General features: G+C 41.3%; 1 long non-coding RNA gene across 2 annotated transcripts; it reads left to right on the forward strand.

Moving 5' to 3' along the window:
* The first annotated feature begins 692 nt into the window (after positions 1–692).
* LOC141522949 (uncharacterized) lies at positions 693–3,324 on the forward strand. 2 transcript variants are annotated; one of them, XR_012478261.1, is made up of 4 exons: positions 693–887; positions 1,704–1,821; positions 2,865–3,011; positions 3,106–3,324. It is a non-coding gene; the product is annotated as an uncharacterized LOC141522949 (long non-coding RNA). The 2 variants fall into 2 exon arrangements; XR_012478260.1 differs by having other exon boundaries at positions 2,865–3,324.
* Positions 3,325–8,381: the final 5,057 nt, after the last annotated feature.

Consider the following 8,381-nt stretch of genomic DNA (forward strand, 5'->3'; position numbering starts at 1 on the left):
TCTGCCTTCTCTGGGGCTAGAGAAGGCTGGTCTGCACATGTGATTGCTTTTAAATGGGGAACTTCCCAGCATGAAGAATCCCTCTGCTGATACAGTCCAGCACCTCCTATCTAATTTACAGTCTAGAGCATTGCCTGGGTCACTGAGAAGATGACTGATTTACCTGGGCTTTCCCAGTTTATATGTATTGGAGACAAAACTTGAAATCGCATTCTTGATTCCAAGAGAATTCCTCCATCTCCTCCATCATAGTCTCTTAATAAATGATTTAAAAATGTTTGTCAGATCAAAAGGATCTAACTAAAAATACAAAATTCAATTATATGATCATTATATGAAAACAATCACCCCGAAGGAAAACCCCTGACTTCCAAGAAATCCCCCAGAATCCTTGAGTACCATATTATCTAGGAAGAGCTTCAATGAGGTCCTCAATGCAGATGTGAGGGTCAGTGATTGAGTCTGCCCTTCTCATCTATTTTGTGTTCTCTGCATCATGATTCTGGAGTGGATTAACCTCTGATAATGAACTGGGAAAGGTGAGGAGAGAGGTCAGCTTACGTAATACCAAGTCCATTGGGAGGATTTGAGTGTTCTTTGACCCAGCCAATAAGCAGAGAAATAATTTGTTTCTCTCTCTGTGTACTTTTTTATTTTAATAGGAAAACAACTTCCCGCAGTCTCCAGTCACTGAAGGAAAGGCATTAACTCTGCTGCACTAAATGGGAGTGAAGAGAGTGATGGACGATCTGGTTATGAATCTACTGACCTTCCGGCAGAGTGTGGACTCCATCCTACACAAACCCAACCATGAAGAAATGGGTGCAGGGGCCTTTGGGGCTATTCACTGGTGAGAGGTCAGACCATCTGACCAGGGACCTACTGAGGTGAGTGTGGGAAGCTGTCCTTTCCTTCTTGGATAAATCCACACAGAAGTTGAATTCATTCAAGTTTAGAGAGAAAATTCTCAACTTTTCTAAAAGCAAAGCTCCAACTAGTTAGTAAAAGGTTGAAATGCTGAAGGCTGCATCAGAACCTCCTCACATCCTTGTCTTTCTGGAGGTGGCCTGTGTTCTATCAGTGATTGGGTGCAAAAGATGAACTGAGGAAGTTGCTTTCATAATCCAGGAATAATCTTCATTGGTATAGGACCTGACCAAACTGGAGAGACAGAGAGAGAGAGAGAGAGAGAGAGAGAGAGAGAGAGAGAGACAGAGACAGAGACAGAGACAGAGACAGAGACAGAGACAGACAGACAGAGAGAGAGAGAGAGAGAGAGACAGAGAGACAGAGAGACAGAGACAGAGACAGAGACAGAGACAGGAAGACAGAAAGACAGAAAGACAGAAAGACAGAAGAGAGAAGTTGTCATGTGGTAATGTAAACATGAACCTCCCATTGAGTCTTGGACTGTGGAATGATTCCAACTCCCAGAACTGGCAAATATAAAAGTAGTAACTTTGCCCCAGAAGACTGGAAATTCTCCCCATTAGCATCAAATACTCAAATAATGACGTAAATTTAGGAGAACATGTTAGAGCTAAGAGAAAAGTCTTTATCTTCCTAGCCAAGTTCTCTTTCATGCCTGCCCTTCCCAAAGCATTCATTATACTTGCTCCAGGTAGCTGGGAACTCATTCAATGACACATTTGCCTGTTTTGGTCTGGGGTTCCCTGTTATTGTTGGCTTTTTTTTTTTAACAGATCATTGAGCTTTCCTTGTCCTAAAATGATAATTTCATCAATCTGTGAAACTCCTCATATTGAGATGTCCTCCACCAAGGAATTATTGAAATTCCTTTGTGACTGCATGCCCTGAAAGGTAAAAAATTTCAACACCTCTCTGCTTTTCCCAACTACTTTTTTTTGAATACAGACTTATGGAAATAACAAAAATTTATTTTATATAAACTTTAATATTTGCAAAGCCATTTTGCATAATAGTAGGAATGAGAGCACCTTGTGAATGCAACCCAAGTTTCAAAGTTCATTTGTATAAGAGTCTCCTCATTGGTGGAGATTGCTTAAACAATTCTTCAAGCCTATGTGAGGAGCAAAGTTGGTAAGCGATTGAAAAAGGAGAAATTCTGGATTCTATTTTTCAGTTTTGAGAGAGAAGACGAGTGGTTTCAGATTCGTTTCTGGTCCCTGAAGGAAGAGAAAGACTAGAAAGAACTTAACATGTAGAGTAGTAACCTCTTGATCATCTTCCCATTAACAGTTTACTACACTAGAGATTTCTAGGAATTTCTCTTTGAATGAGACATGGAACAATGCTAATGGAGATAATTGATTCTCAGGGAGATAGCTCAATCACCTTTGTGGTATCTGATATATTCTTATCTGTATTCTTTAGTTAGGCATAAATACTAAAAAGCAGATGCAGTTGTTAGGGTCTTTGGTTTTGAGTTAGGAAGACCACAATTCACATCTGCCCTTTGACACCTGCTAGCTATAGGACTCTGGGCAAGTCACTTAACCTCTGATTCCTTCAGTTTTCCTCTTTGTAAAATGAGGATAATAGTAGCACCCACCTCCCAGGGATGCTGTGAGGACCAAATAAGATACTAGTTATAAAGCATGTGGCACAGTTCCTGGACCTCCCTAAGTACTAGGTAAATGTTAGCTATTATTATTTCCTGTTTTCTGTTTGCCATATGTCTATTAGTTATGTAAGGTCTTTAAGAAGCAGCATTTGGTGAGAAGGAACCCAGGTCTTTGATAGATAGCTTGAGGGCACTCCTTTCTTGTTAAGGGATGACAATCAGGAGCTCAGCTTAAGCATAAACATTATTTTCCCAAGATTAACAATACTTTGGGAAACTGATAGATATAAATCTAATCTGGTATCCTTTCTCCAAAAAGAACAGAATCGTGGACTTTGACCCCAACTTCCTACTTCCTCCTCTGGAAGGAATCAAAGTCTCTCTCGAAAAAAGGTGGGTGGAGGAGACTCTGGAGATGCCTATATATGCCTGTGAGCTACATCTAGACACACCCACAAGAACACAGGTACGATCTCCATGGGCAACAAGATGTATAAGCACACCCATCACCCGGTGTTTATAGTATCTTATTGGAGGTTCACATTTGTTTGGCATTTTAGTGTCTAGAAGATTGTTGCATCATTAAGGAGAAGTGACTTGCCCAAGGTGACACAGAGTGGCAAAATAGAAGACATAGATATCACAGTCGCTCTCAAGGACTTCTACCCAAATTTGAGAAAAATAGAGACTTCCTATCTAATGTACTACCATAAAATGGAGTTTATTGTTTGGTAAAATATTTATATGCTCTGCTACAAAGGGAAAAATAAATAAATGGTCTTCAGCTTGTTCCATACAGGGAAAGCTTCCATAAAGCTTTCCATCTTTTCTTTTCAAGTGACTTGTCAAGAAAACCCACATTTTAAATATGGGGGTTAGTTATTTTAACTGTCAATATCATCCTCTACAAAAAAAAAAAATATTCCACATAAGGTGGGGGAGGAAGGAAGGAAGGAAGGAAATAAAAGAACAGAAAGAGGGATGGAAGGAGTGTGTGTGTGTGTGTGTGTGTATGTGTTTTTGTGTGTGTGTGTGTGTGTGTGTGTGTGTGTGTGTGTGTGTATGAGAGAGAGAGAGAGAGAGAAAAGAAGCAAAACTAAACACAAACATCTTAAATAATATCTCCTGTCAAGCTCCAAAGCATGATGGAAACCAAAACAGTGCATATCACAGAAAAGGAGAATATACAATTTAATACCTCAAAGAGGCAGACAATCAAGAGAACTTCGAAAAATCTGTATCACCCTTACCAAGTAGATGCTCAATAGACTCTCTTTATGTCTGTTTATCTTTGTCTTCTCATCCATTCAAATTTCTCTGTCTCTGTGTCTCTGATTCTGTCTGTCTTTGTCTCTCTTTTTTCTGATTGAGGTTTTTCCAAGTCTACCATATCACTCTAAACTTTAGCAGAGTCCATGGCAAAATCACTTCTGATTAAATTCATTTCAATCCAAAGTAATATATTTCTCAAGTACCAGCCCTAGTATTGAACTTTGAGGAAACAAAGTAAATGGGAACAGACTCTTTAAATATGTTAAGTAATGCTTAATTTACACTTAAAGAAAAATGATTTAAATAAAGAAACATTTAGCCTATTACTAATTTGAATCCAGTGTCAGACACTTACCACTTAGTAGCTGTGTGGCTTTGGACAAGTCACTTTACCGGGGATTGTCTTGCATCCAGGGCCATCTCCAGTCATCTTGATTCATATCTGCCCTCTGGACCCAGATGGCTCTGGTGGAGAAACTGAGGCTGGTGACTTAGCCCAGCCCCGACCCCCCCCAAACACACTCCAATCCAATTCACATGCTTGTCGTGACCTCACTTCTCTGAGGGAAGGACAAAGGGGCGGCTAGGTGGCGGTAGTGGATAGAGCATTGGCCTTGCAGTCAGGAGGACCTGGGTTCAAATCCGGTCTCAGACACTTAATAACGACCTAGCCGTGTGGCCTTGGGCAAGCCACTTAACCCCGTCTGCCTTGCAAAACCCTAAAAACAAAAAGAATGAAGGACAAAACATATTATTGTTATCGTTTTCCTACTGCAAAGTAATGCTGAATATTGTGGGCTGAGGAAGGGAAGCCGGACTGTTCCGGACCAATTGGTCATCATCCCAGACTGAGCTGATATAATCAAAGAAAGCGCGGGGCAGGTGAGGGAGAGGGCGAGGTAGGGAGTTATTAAAAGGAGTTCAAAAAACACAAAGGACACGATGCTCCTCTTGGCATTTTAACAAAGTTGGGGAAGATTTCCTGAAGGGACTGAAAGGCACCTTCCAGGCTTTTGTTGTTTTCACAAAGCAGTGGGGATAAATGGCTTCCCCAAGGTCACACAGCTAATTATTAAATGTCTGAGGTCACACTCGAACTCAGGCCCTCCTGACTCCAGGGCCCATGCTCCTAGCCATTGTCCCACCTAGCTTCCCCAAGGCAGCTTCCTCTTGACTAAAGTATGACCACCCCATGGTGATTGAAGCCACTACAAAATATCATGACCCATGGGTGAAGAGAGAAATAGCTCCCTTTCCCTCCCTACAACTCTAAGGTAAGTGTTGTTGTGTGCCCCACCCCATCATTTTCTTTTTCTTTTAAGGTTTTGCAAGGCAAATGGGGTGAAGTGGCTTGCCCCAGGCCGCACGGCTAGGTAATTATCAAGTGTCTGAGACCGGATTTGAACCCAGGTACTCCTGACTCCAAGGCTAATGCTCTATCCACTGCACCATTTAGCCGCCCCTAGCCCATCATTTTCAAAGAGGACTAATGACATCACAGGATGATGACTTGTCTTGCAAGTAAATTGGATTTTAATGAGGCAGAGTTCTGCAAAATTGTCAGCCTCTTGCAGTCCAAGAAGGCCAGTGCCATTATTGACAGAAGCTAGGGACAGTCTTCCAGAGGAGAAGCAATATTGTTGGGGTTGTTGCTGGAGAGCTTGAGGGGGAGGGGACATTATAACATGGAAGGGAACATTGAGGGCATAGGAAAGTAGGGGCATAAAGAAGAATGTGTGATGGAGGCGGGATAGCCAATGGGGTGTTGGCATCTCCTACACCTATAATAATGGCATTTTCTTGAGAGCGAGCCCAGAGGGAAAAACAACTTGAGCCTTAGCTCTAGCCTCCTCCAGCTCTTGGAGCCTCCCCTGCTGGAACGTAGATCTGTTCCAGGGGACCCTTTTTTTAGAATCTCCTTCTGCCATGGGGCAATTGTTTCATTTTGACAAGGGTGGCAGGTCAGTCAATTTGACTTCCTGTAAGATGGTTCTTCTGACTTTCTAGATTCAACATTATAGCCCCAAAGAAGCACCTTTCTCCCCCACACCCACCATCCCTTTTTAGCTCCCTTTAGTCCAGACTTATCCTTTGGAATGGAAGCTTCTTCAGGGAAGGAACTATCTTGCCCTTTGCAGGTACTGGTAACCCCAGAGCTTAGCATTGCATTAAAAAATGTTTAATCAAGACTGCTGTTTACCTATCCTATGGCAAGAGAAACACAAGGTAAGTGTAGATTCAGGAAAGAATTAATCCTGGGAGTCAAGAGAAAGAAAAACAAGTGCTGGGACTAGGCTGAGAGTGTGGCTCACAAAAGACTCTGAGGTGTGGAGGGAGGGGCGAGATAAAGGACACCCATCTCCTGGGATCAGAGCCAGGATTGTTTTCACCACTCCTCCTCCCTATCTGTAGAGCTTACAGGCTGAGTGCATCTTCGGGAGAGCACAGCCCAGGCCCAAAGAAAAATTCACTCTACTAGTCTTACAATGCTATCAAGATCAATACCTTACTTTTTGCTTCCTATGGACTGTTTATTAAAGGGGAATGCACTATTAGGGACTCATGAATACACTGGAACTGGGGGTAATATTTTTATTTTAAACTTAAATGGCACAAAATGATATTTACACACAGAAACAACACAAAAAGAGAAATTTGTGTATGGAAAAAGTAGGTCTTTTATCCACATCAACTGCCATTTTCAAATTATATAATAAATTCAATGTATCATTTTCAAAACTGTCCTATTTGTCTATGCTTCCTTCTGAATATCTTTTGGTTCCCTATATACTTTTTTGAATGTTTCAATGCTCCCTCCACTTTTTTTTCTTTCCCCTTTTTGGCATCCTATTGCTAACCTCATTCTGCTCAAATCCCTATAGAGAGGATAAATGGGAAATAATTAAAAGAGAGAAGCCACTTGAATCAAGAGGGATTGGCAATGGCTTTCTATAGAAGGTGAGAGTTTAGTGCAAGGGACTTAAAAGGAGCCAGCAGGGAATCTGGAAGGCAGAGATAAGGAGGGAGAGCATTCCAGACATGGGGAACAGCCAGAGAAAATACCCAGAGCCAAGACATGGAGGGTCTTGTTCTTGGAACAGTCCATGTCAGTGGATGGAAGAGTTCATGTATGAAGATTGAGAAATAGGAGGAGGGGAGGTCATAAAAGATTTTCAGTGACAAACAGAGCATTTTGTATGTGATCCTGGAGGCAAAGGGAAGTCACTGGATATGATCAGATTAGGAAAATGACTTTGGTGGCTGAACAAGGGATGACCTGGAAAGGAGAGAAACTTCAGGAAGATTTTGTAAGTAAAAACAGGAAAGAAAAAACAACATTTTAACAAGTAAGCATAGTCAAGCAAAGAAAACTCACATAGTGGCCACATGGGTCTTGTTCTACATCTGGAATATATCTATCATCACTATCAGTAAATGGGTGACATGTCTTATCATCACCAGGGCTCTGGGATATAACTTGTACTCAGTTGTATAGTCCTCGGTGCATCATGAATACACACACACACACACACACTTTAGAATCTAAACTTGTGACTTCCCTTCCTTAAATGATTCTCCTTCTTCTTAATACTCCTTCCCCATTTTCTTCTGTTTTCCTGCTGAATTTGATATAATTTTACACCCCCTCCCCCATATACGTGTATATGTTTACCTTGTTTGCATTTGATTTCATTCTTCACATTTTGTAAGCAGCATGAGGGCAAGGACCATATCTTCCCTAAATTGTCTATCTCTCTAGCAGTCATCCTAATGGTCCACATTGTGGGTGTTTATTGACTATATATATTGAGAGAATGAAAGAATGATTTTTTTTTTAGATTTTTCAAGACAATGGGGTCAAGTGGCTTGCCCAGGTTCCACAGCTCTAGGTAATTATTAAGTGTCTGATGTCAAATTTGAACCCAGGTACTCCTGACTCCAAGGCCAGTGCTCTATCCACTGCACCACTTAGCCGCCCCTGAAAGGATGAATTTCTAAAGAGAAGAGGATTGGATGAAGCATCTTCAAGGATTCTTCTAACTGCAAATTTTGTAAATCCTAATACATATTTTTTTTTTACTTGAAATTCCTTTGGCACAGAATTCTTTAGAAATGATGGAGACACTAACCAGAGTCAATAGTTCTTTCTGTTAGGTCATCTGGAGAATTGCTTCACATATATTAAGGAAACTGAACTGTGAGACAATGGGTTGTAACTTCCATAACTGTCCTGTATTTGTAGAGAATAATGGTATCCATTTATTTTCACTGAATTCAGCAACCATTTCATGCTCAAGTCCCTGAGCTAGGGACTGACAGCCCACAGATCTCACTCCCCATTTTTGCACAGGTTAGAAGGACCTTCCTTTACACCTCAACCACCTTCCTTCAAAGCTTGGCTTAGGTTCTACTTTGTTTTCAGAATTTTCCAGATCCTCCCAGTAGTTAGCCACTTTTTTTCCTTCAAATTACACATGTAAATCCTGAGCTGCTATTCCAGTCCCTTCCCTCACTACCTGCATGGGCTGGTTGTGTCCCTAAAGTATGGCTCCATTTCTTTCTT

This window comes from Macrotis lagotis, chromosome 4, assembly GCF_037893015.1.
Source record: "Macrotis lagotis isolate mMagLag1 chromosome 4, bilby.v1.9.chrom.fasta, whole genome shotgun sequence".
Lineage (NCBI taxonomy): Eukaryota > Metazoa > Chordata > Mammalia > Peramelemorphia > Peramelidae > Macrotis > Macrotis lagotis.